A 10,378-nucleotide genomic window follows, 5' to 3' on the forward strand; every position below is an offset into this window, starting at 1 on the left:
ACGAAAAGTAGCCAGGAGTGGTGACTTATGCCTGTAGTCCCTGCTACTCAGGAGGCTGAGGCAGGAGAATTGCTTGAACCCGGGAGATGGAGGTTGCAGTGAGCCGAGATTGCGTCACTGCTCTCCAGCCTGGGCGACAGAGCAAGACTCTGTCTCAAATTAATTAATTAATTAACATAGGCTAATGAAGGGACTAAACAGAGATGTAGGCAGGATTAAGAGGTCCAAAAAGAGATGGTGCAGCATCCAAGGGCAAGCAGCAGTGGGAAATGGGTACCAACCTAGACCTGATGGGGCAAGTGCAGTAGCCTTGGAAGATGGGCTGCTTTATAGCATTTGTGGCACAGGGGAATGCAGCCACTGCCAGAACTGTGGGGGAGGGAACAGGTGGAATAGAAACCCTGACTTCCTTCCTCCCACCCTTCAATCTCTGGCCAGTGCCTCCCACTGGCAAGGGGAAGTTGATGATGCAGTCCTGAGACGTCAGCCTCCCAGTGCACAGAAATGAGCAGAGACGAGTGAATGATGGATCTGGAGAGGCACAGGTCATCCCTGCTGCCACTGAGCACCCATTATGTTCTTTTGTTTAGATGAACAAGCTCACATCCTTAACTCAGGGACGCCCAGTATTAGTTCTCCTATCACTGCAGAGGGAAGTCATTCCTGCTATACTTCTGAAACTGAAATTATAACAACAGCCGTGAAAAGTGCTCTTCATGTAAGATATCAGGGTGAAATTAGGTGAGAAAGAAACAATTAGTTACCATAAAACATAATAGCTTCAGTTTCTGCTGCTATAGCTGGTTGTAAAGCCTAAATTGATAACCATTTTATGTCTCTCTTACCTTCTTCTAGCCCTTTGGGTCCTTGGAATTTTTTACCTGGTGGGGTGACCCAAAGGATCCAAGTCATTAATGCTTCCTCTTTATTGCATTGCTGCAATTATCCGTTGACCATTATTCTGGACGTAGAGTATGAAGAACCTCCCTACTGGACAGTCTGGGTTCTACTCCTCATTCTTCTTTATTGCACTGTATAGCAACAACATATTTTTCTCCTAATAATTGGATCAATTGGCACCTTTACTAGCTTAGTAAAGGTACCTCCTTCTCTGCCTGATGGTTTAGCATCATGACTTGCCCAAAATGGCCAAGAGGGCGTCTCTGCTTCCGCTTGAAACCATAATTGCGTTCTTTGGTGGAAGTGTTTCTCCTTGAGACACTAGGATTCTCAAACTCACCCGCTACAAGATTGCAAATGTAGGAGGCAAAAATTGCCTAAGTGTGTGATTAGGTGGAATAAGAAAGAGGGGCCAGTCCTACCTCCACTTCTTGGTTTTCACATTGTGTATTCTGGCTCTGGGAGAAATGGCACTGTATATTGTTGCTGGTTTAAGGCAAATACTGTTCAATAGCATCTCACCCAACCTCACCAAATATTTACCTCCAGATGGCGCCATAACTTGCCTTCAGTAGGTCATTTCATCAATACATCAAGTCACCTGCTTCTGGGTAATGAGGCCCACAGTTGTACTTTATTGGCCTTAAAATTATTTTCTTGTTTAATGTGTGGAATCTGGAGGGGTTGTGCGTTTAGCTGGCATGGTAAAAAAGATAAGGGATTCTTTTAAGGTAACCATAGATGTTTTCCGATGTTTCTAACATATGTCTTAAGTTGGGCATGCAAGGACTCATATATCTTGTTTTTTTTTTTTTTCTTTTTTTTCTTTTTTTTGAGGAGTCTCGCTGTGTCGCCCAGGCTGGAGTGCAGTGGTGCGATCTTAGCTCTTTGTAACCTCTGCTTCCCGGTTCACAAGCAATTCTCCTGCCTCAGTCTCCCAAGTAGCTGGGATTACAGGTGTGCACCACCGCACCCAGATAAATTTTGTATTTTCAGCAGAGACGGGGTTTCACCATGTAGCTCAGGCTGGTCTTGAACTCCTGACCTTGTGATCCACCCGCCTCGGACTCCCAAAGTGCTGGGATTACAGGCGTGAGCCACCATGTCCGGCTGTCTTTTCCTTTTTGTTTGGTCTTCAAGTTAGTCAGAGGCAGCCTGTCTGCAACACAGTCTTCATAGTAACCTTTATCACCAAGGTGACTGAGTGCCACTTAATCTCCCAATGCTTTGCCCTCCACCTGTACTCTGTTATTTCACCATTGGTAATAATTTGAGTAATCATAACAATAAAAATGAGTAGGAGGCTTAAATATAAGACACATGTAAAATAAGAAAATAGTAATATATTGGAATGTGCAAATTGAGTAAAGGGTTCTAACGTCCTATCTTGTATTGGAGAAGCTTTAAATGGTCACTAACTTTAGACTTTATTAACTGTGTATTTTATATTTTTTAAAGAATAACCAATAAACCTAACAATAGAGTATAAAACTTCTAAACTGGTGGAAAAGAAATGAACTAAGAAGAATAAAGATTACTCCAGCAGTCCAAACATAGGCCAGAAAGAAGAAAAAAGGAATAATTGAAAAGGCTGGGGGAAAAAAAAAGGCAGAACACAAAGCAAGTACAAAAATAGTAGATTTAAATCCAAATATATTAGTAATTGCATTAAATGTAATGTAAGGCTTCAGTTAAAATTAGTTTGCTAGACTGGGCCAAAAAAATCCAACTGTACACTATTTACAAGAGACACATCTAAAACATAGTGATACGGGAATGTCAAAGAAAAAAGATGAAAATGGATATATAATGCAGCAAATACTAACCAAAAGAAACCTGGGTAGACATATTGACATCAGCTAAAATAAACTTTTTTAGGCGAAGTGTTTAGGCAAAATACTTGCCAGTAATGATGATCATATCACAATAATAATAGTTTCATCAGAATATTTAAAAACCTAATCAGTATACACTAAATAATGCAGCCTCAAAATATATAAATCCAAAGTTGTCAGAACCACAGAAAATGTACAAATTCATAATCATAGTGGGAGATTTTTAACATGTCTCTTTCATTAATGAGTAAATTAAACAGGTGGAAAAAGTCAGTGAGGATATAGAAAATCTACACAACATCATTAACAAATTGACTTAAGCAAAAGACAAAACACTACACTCACAGTAGCAACAAAACATGCATTACTAAAGCACACACAGAATATTTGTAAAACTTGATCAGAGACTGAGCCATTAAGAAAATCTCAACACAGTTAAGGGATTCATATCACAAAAATTATATTTTCTGATCACTTTGCTGTTAAGATGGAGATCTGAAACAAAAATATTATTGAACTCTTGAAAGGCTGAAAATTAAGAAGTCACTTCTAAGTGACCCATGATAGTCCATGGGTCAAATAAGCAGTCAAGTTGGAAATTAGAAAACATTTAGAGAGATATTTGGATATTTGGATATTTGACCTCTCCAAACCTCAAGTTGAAATTTTATCCCCAGTATTGGAGACGGATCCTAATGGGAGATGTTTGGGTTACGGGAACGGGTGCTCCATGAATGGCTTGGTGCTATCCTCCTAGTAATGAGTGAGTTCTTGCTCTATTAGTTCTTACAAGAGCTGTTGTTAAAGAGAACCTGGCACCTCCACGTCTCTACCTCTTGCTTCCTCTCTTCTCATGTGATCTCTGCATGTGGTGGCTTCCCTTTACCTTCTGCCATGAGTAGAAGCAGCCTGAGGCCTCACCAGAAGCAGACGCTGGTTCCATGTTTCTTATACAGCCTGCAGAACTGTGAGCCAAATAAACCTCTTTTCTGTATAAATTACCCAGCATCAGGTATTGCTTTTTAAGCAAGACTAAATGGACTAAGACGGATATGAATAGCTTGAAATCATGTTACTGGAATTGAAATAAGACAAACTGAATTTGGTCTTTCTTCTCAAGAGATTAAAAAAACTCAAGAAAGTAGACATAAGAAAATAATAAAATAAATACTAAATAATACGTGTTTTAAAATGCATACAGTAGAATCAACAAAACCCTAACTTGTTTGGTGAAAAAGTAATAAAATTGATAAATCTCTGGGGAGTCTAAATACAATGAAAAAAGAGAAGGCACATGTAGTTAATGTCAGAAATAAAATAAAGGACATAACCACTGATGTTGCAGACATTGAGACTATAAGACAATATTTTGAACAATTTCACATACTTTGACATTTAGATTAATGAATAAATTAATAAAAATATGTAATTTAGTATGATAGCCTCAGAAAACAAGTAGAAAACCTGAATAGTTCTAAAACTATTCAGAAGAATCAGTAGTAAAAATCATCCCACAAAGCAGACTTTAGGTCAAGATGGCTAAACTTTAGGTATACCACCAAATTGTACCAAAACTTTAGGAATAAATTACTCTGTTCCTATTCAAACTCTTGCTCATTTTCTGTGGCTAATTATAAAATTAATACCCAAACTCAACAATATGAAAAAAATAAAAGTATAGGCAAATCTTAGTTAGGCATATAGTGGCACAAATATTAAGCCAAAGTTTGCAAATTAAATAGAGCTAGATATAAAAATAGCAATGTATCATAGCCAAGATGTGTTTATGTCAGGAATGCAAGGGTGGTTTAATATTAGAAACTCATTTAGTGTATTTATCGCCAGCACAAATACAAGAAAAAAACATAATATAACTATCCCAGTGAAGGCAGAAATGAGTCTGATGAAATTCTATCTTTATCCATAACAATTCTCATCAACTGAGGAAAATACAAATCCAACTAGAAAAAAAAAATCAGGCAATCCAATAGCAAAATTGGCTAATCACTTCAAAGTGACTTTACAAGAAGAAAATCCAATGAACTCCAATTATATAAGAAAAGGTCCTTGACCTCTTTAGAGGTAGAAACCAATCAGTACCATAGTGGATACCATTACATACTCTTCAGATTGCTAAAAAGAAAGTACCAAGGTTGGCAAGGATGTGGGGCAATGGTAACTCTCATATTGTACACTTTTGGGAGTGTAAATTCATGCAATCGTTTGGGGAAATTTTTTAGCATTATCTACTGAAGTAGGAGATATATACATGCACTCACATGCAGACCATCCCCGACTTATGATGGTTCAACTTATAATTTCTCATCTTTATGATAGTGTGAAGCCATACACATTCAGTACTCAGTATACTGAGTACACATTCAGTATAATCCCATCACAAATGAAAAATATTAAGTAGAAAATTACTTTTGACTTATTATATTTTCAATTTATGACAGACTTATTGGGACTAAACTCTACCATAAGTTAAGGAGCATCTATACACAGACATACACACATGCATACAGAAATTCCTCTAAGATGCATCCTCTAGGAAAGGGTTCTACTAGGAGATCCCAAGATTCTTTCAGGGGGCATCTTCAAGGTCAAAACTATTTTAGTAATAATACACAGATGTTATTTGCTTTTTTCTCTGTGTTGACATTACATTGCTGGTGCAAAAGCAATGGTACATAAAAGGGCTGTACCTTGGCAGGAAGCAAGGTACTAAATTGTACTAGAAGTTGTATTCTTTATCACGTCACACTCACTGTTAAGAAAAATTCCAGCTTCATTTAAGATTGCACTTGATGAGACAGTAAAAGCTATTAATTATGTTAAATCTCAACCCTTGAATACACTTTTTAAAAAACTTTTAAGTTTGGGATACATGTGCAGGTTTGTTGCATAGGTAAACTTGTGTCCTGGTGGTTTGTTGTACAGATTACTTCATCACCAAAGTATTAAACCTCGTATTCATTAGTTATGTTTCCTGAACCTTTCCCTTCTACCCTCCACCCTCCAATAGGCCCCAGTGTATGTTGTTCCCTTCAATGTGTTCTCATCATTTAGCTCCCACTTATAAGGCAGGTGGATCAATGAAGTGCAGTATATCTACATAATGGAATACTATTCAGCAATGAAAAAAAATGAAATACAGCTGCATGAGTACATAGAATACTGTCATCAATGTGATATTATAAAAATTTGCAAAATCAAATGAACACATAGTATCTTGTTCCATACATGTAAATATGTAATCTTAAAGATAGCTAAAAGAAAACTATATGCTGGGCACAGCGGCTCACACCTGTAATCCCAGAACTTTGGGAGGCCGAGGTGGGCAGATCACCTGAGGTCAGGAGTTCAAGACCAGCCTGACCAACACGGAGAAACCCCGTCTCTACTAAAAATACAAAATTAGCTGGCTGTGGTGGTGCATGTCTGTAATCCCAGCTACTCACGAGGCTGAGGCAGGAGAATCATTTGAGCTCAGGAGGCAGAGGTTTCAGTGAGCCGAGATCGCACCATTGCACTCTAGCCTGGGCAACAAGAGCAAAACTCCATCTCAAAAACAAACAAACAAACAAATAAAAACTATATGACTAATAGCAATAAAAAGAAAAGTGAGGGCAAAATTATCAAAAAGTTAGAATGTTGCTGACTTCTGGAGGGAGGCATGGATTATTATTGGGGAAGCCACATGCAGGGGATTCTGAAATATTGTGTACGTTTCATTTCTATATGACTACTTTAAGGTGAATCTTAACATGTACTTCTGAAACTATTCAGAAACTATCTTTTTTTTCCCCCCATTCAGCTGAGTAATGTGCTGATGTTGTAACAAGGAATGAGGGAGGTACATCTTATACACGAGTCTGAAAACCCAACCATCACACTTATGAACTACAAAAGGATCTAGAAAGTAGCTTTTCAAGCAGTAAACGACGATTCAGTTTGTGGTATTGTTTTAATTAAATTGCCTCATCAGCTTTAACCAGATTTCCCAAAGAGGAAGTAATCCTTTCTTTGTGTTAGTTTCTATTAGTGAGGAAGGAAGCTTAATAACTTGCAACATCACTAACACTAGGACCTTTCTTTTTTTGAGACGGAGTCTGGCTCTGTCACCCAGGCTGGAGTATAGTGTGGCATGATCTCGGCTCACTGCAATCTCCACCTTCCGGGTTCAGGCGATTCTTCTGCCTCAGCGTCCTGAGTAGTTGGGACTACAGGGGCACACCACTATGCCTGGCTAATTTTTGTATTTTTAATAGAGACGGGGTTTCACCATATTGGCCAGGCTGTTCTTAAACTCCTGACCTCGTGATCTGCCCACCTCGCCCTCCCAAAGTGCTGGGATCACAGGCGTGAGCCACTGTGCCCGGCCAACACTAGGGCCTTTTGCTGGCAAAGTGAGCATCTATTTAGTACCAGAACTGTGCAGTAAGGTGAACAGAGAAAAAAGTAACAGCTAAAAGTACTGAGAAATCATTGTTCCCATACTCTAATGTAAAATGTTAAAATTTGACTCCTCCACATTTTTAACTGTTTATGCCGAGCTAATTTTAGTGTTTTGAAAAGTTGTAAAAAATGGTACAGCGAATTCCTGCCAACCCTCCACTGAACTTCCCTAAAGTTACTGTCTTATATAACCACAGCATGATGTTCAAAACCAGGAAATTAATATTGGTGCAATACTGCTAATTTCGCCATATGTTTTAAAAATAATAAATTGTTTAGAATCCTTTTATATAATTCATGGTCATTTGGATTTTCTTTTTGTGAAGTTTACTGCTATGAATGTGTGTGTCCCTCTCTACTCATATGTTGAGATTGAATCAGCAATGTGATGATATTAGGAGATGAGGCTTTCGGAGGTGATGAAGCAATGAGAGTAAAGCCCTCATGAATGGGATTGGGACATTTAAGAAAAAGGCCCCAGAGTTCCCCTTCAACATGTGAGGACACAGCCAAAAGTCCTCATTTCTATAAACCAGGAAGTGGGCCCTTACCAGACACCTGATCTGCCAGTGCTTTGATTTGGACTTCCCAGCCTCCAGAATAGTGAGAAACAAATTTCTCTTGTTTCGAAGTGGTGTTTTGTTTATTTGTGCTACTTTCTTATAACAGCCTGAATGGACTAAGGAATAAACGCAGATCATTAGTGATTTTTTCTATTGAGTTGTCTAATTAATTTTTCTAGTTACATTTATAATTTCCTTATAATCTTCATTCAATGAGAATTATTTTCAAAATATTTATATATTTATTTTAAATAACAGTGATAACCTCCCCCACTTTTTTTTGAGATGGAGTCTCACCCTGTTGTCTAGGCTAGAGTACAGTGGTGAGCCTTGGCGAGCCTCCACCTCCCGGCTGATGGCAGCCTCCACCTTCTGGGCTCAAGCGATTCTCCTACCTCAGACTCCCTAGTAGCTGGGACTACAGGTGTGCATCACCACACCTGGCTACTTTTTAAATTTTTCATGGAGACGGGGTTTTGCCATGTTGCCCAGGCCAGTCTCCAACTCCTGAGCTCAAGCAATCTGCCCACCTCAGTCTCCCAAAGTGCTGGGATTACAGGCGTGAGCCACCACACCTGGCCCCATGCATGTTATATGTTGATTGTTAACACAATTAATATATTTAATGAAAAATGCCTGCATTTTCAAAAACAAAAATCAATGTAAAGACTGACATTGTTTTACATTTTTTGCAAATCTCTTTCATGTCTGGCTTAAGGGAAATTGATTTTGCCTAGCTGCTTCTTTGTTCAATTTGTGATTTTTAAACCTTTGTCCTGTACTCAGTGGTGTTGGCAAATCAAAGTTACCCAGTCATTATCAGATTGATGGGCATTAACTTTATTTCCAGTTTTACTGCCACGAATAATGCAACAATTAACCTCCTTGTATATTTACCTTCTATAGTTCTGCTTTTGTTTTAATGGGGTAGATTTTTAGGAGGTGGATTTTGAGATAAAGTGAATGTGTGGGAGTATTGCTAATGGATGATCCAAAATTGCTTCTACATGAAAGGGTACCCTTTTCCTCACCCCCATGCCAACTTAAAGGTGCCTGCCTTTCCTCAGATCCATGCCAGCTTAAGGGTGTTATAATTTTTCCAGTTCATAGGTATAAGGTGACATGTTATTTTGACTCAAGAACTTTTCAAACTGCTGGTTAATTTGAGTAGTTGTTTCATGTTCAGCCTTTTGGATTTGCTCTTCTGTGAATTCTCTAATCACATTCTTTGCTTGTTTTCTATTGGAATGTTTTGTTTTTTTTTTAAACAAATTCAATTTGTAAGACTTCTTCCTGGAATATAGACCTTGACTTTTATCTGCCATATGCATTGAAAAATTTACCATCCCTGATCCCTTAGTGCACTGATTTTGTTTTTGGTACATTTTACCATAGAAAAGTTTTTTATATCCACATAGTCATTTATGACCACTGTTTTTCACCACAGCTTTTGGGTTTCTTCTCTTAGCTAAGAAAGTTACCATCTCAGCCACATCGTCTTCCTTCCTTCCTTCCTTTCTTCCTTCCTTCCTTCCCTCCCTCCCTCCCTCGCTCCTTTCCTCCTTTTCTTCCTTCCTTCCTTCCTTTTTTGCTTCCTTTCTTCCTTCCTACCTTTTTTCCTTCCTTCCTTCTTTTCCTTCCTTTCTTTCCTTTTTCCTTCTTTCCTTTCTTTCCTTTCTCTTTCTTTCTCTTCCTTCCTTGTTTCCTTCCTTCCTCTCTCTCCTTCCTTCCTTCCTTCCTTCTCTCCTTCCTTCTTTCCTGTCTTTCTGTCTTTCTTTCTTCTTTTCTGTGTAGAGACAGGGTCTCCTTATATTGCCCAGACTGCTTTTGAATCTGGGGATCAGGTAGTCCTTCCACCTCAGGCTCCCAAATTGCTAGGATTACAGACATAAACCACCACACCTGGCCTCTTTCCTACATTTTCTTCAAATTCTTTCATGACTTTTCTGTTTGTATGTTTAAGCCTGGCATGTATTTTTGTGTATAGTCTGAGATGAGATAGGAGTTCGATTTTATTTATTTTGAGATGGGCCAGGTTCGCCAAGCCCATTAAAGTTTAAATTAATTAGAGTGTAACAACACTGAAAATTAAGTTACTTGGTCACACTAACCATATTCAAGTGCTCATTGGTCATAATGATGAAGCTCTAAAGCCAGGAATGAGGCAGAGTCCCACTATTACCACAATTATCATTGCATTTGTGGTGTTAGGAAAGATAGCCAGAGACAAAGTTGAAATAAGGTATAAATATGAGAAATGAAAAGACAAGATTGTCATTTTGGTAGACAACATGATCATCTACCTAAAAAAACACAAGAGAATTTACAGAAAAACCTTAGAACTAATAATCAAGTTCTCAGAAATACCATTTGACCCAGTAATCCCATTACCAGGTATATACCAAAAATATAAATCATTCCATTATAAAGATACATGCATGTGTATGTTCATTGCAGCACTAATCACAATAGCAAAGACATGGAGTCAAACAAAATGCCTATCAATGATAGACTGGATAAAGAAAATGTGGTAAGTATACACCGTGGAATACTAAAAAGGAATGAGATCATGTCCTTTGCAGGAACATGGATGATGCTGGAAGCTATTATCCTCAGCAA

The 10,378-nt window shown here is 38.3% G+C and overlaps 1 non-coding gene across 1 annotated transcript; it reads right to left on the reverse strand.

Moving 5' to 3' along the window:
* Positions 1 to 6,549: 6,549 nt before the first annotated feature.
* Positions 6,550 to 6,653, reverse strand: LOC111520192. Its single transcript, XR_002724590.1, has one exon. It is a non-coding gene; the product is annotated as a small nucleolar RNA U13 (small nucleolar RNA).
* Positions 6,654 to 10,378: the final 3,725 nt, after the last annotated feature.

This window comes from Piliocolobus tephrosceles, chromosome 21, assembly GCF_002776525.5.
Source record: "Piliocolobus tephrosceles isolate RC106 chromosome 21, ASM277652v3, whole genome shotgun sequence".
NCBI classification, from domain to species: Eukaryota; Metazoa; Chordata; class Mammalia; order Primates; family Cercopithecidae; genus Piliocolobus; species Piliocolobus tephrosceles.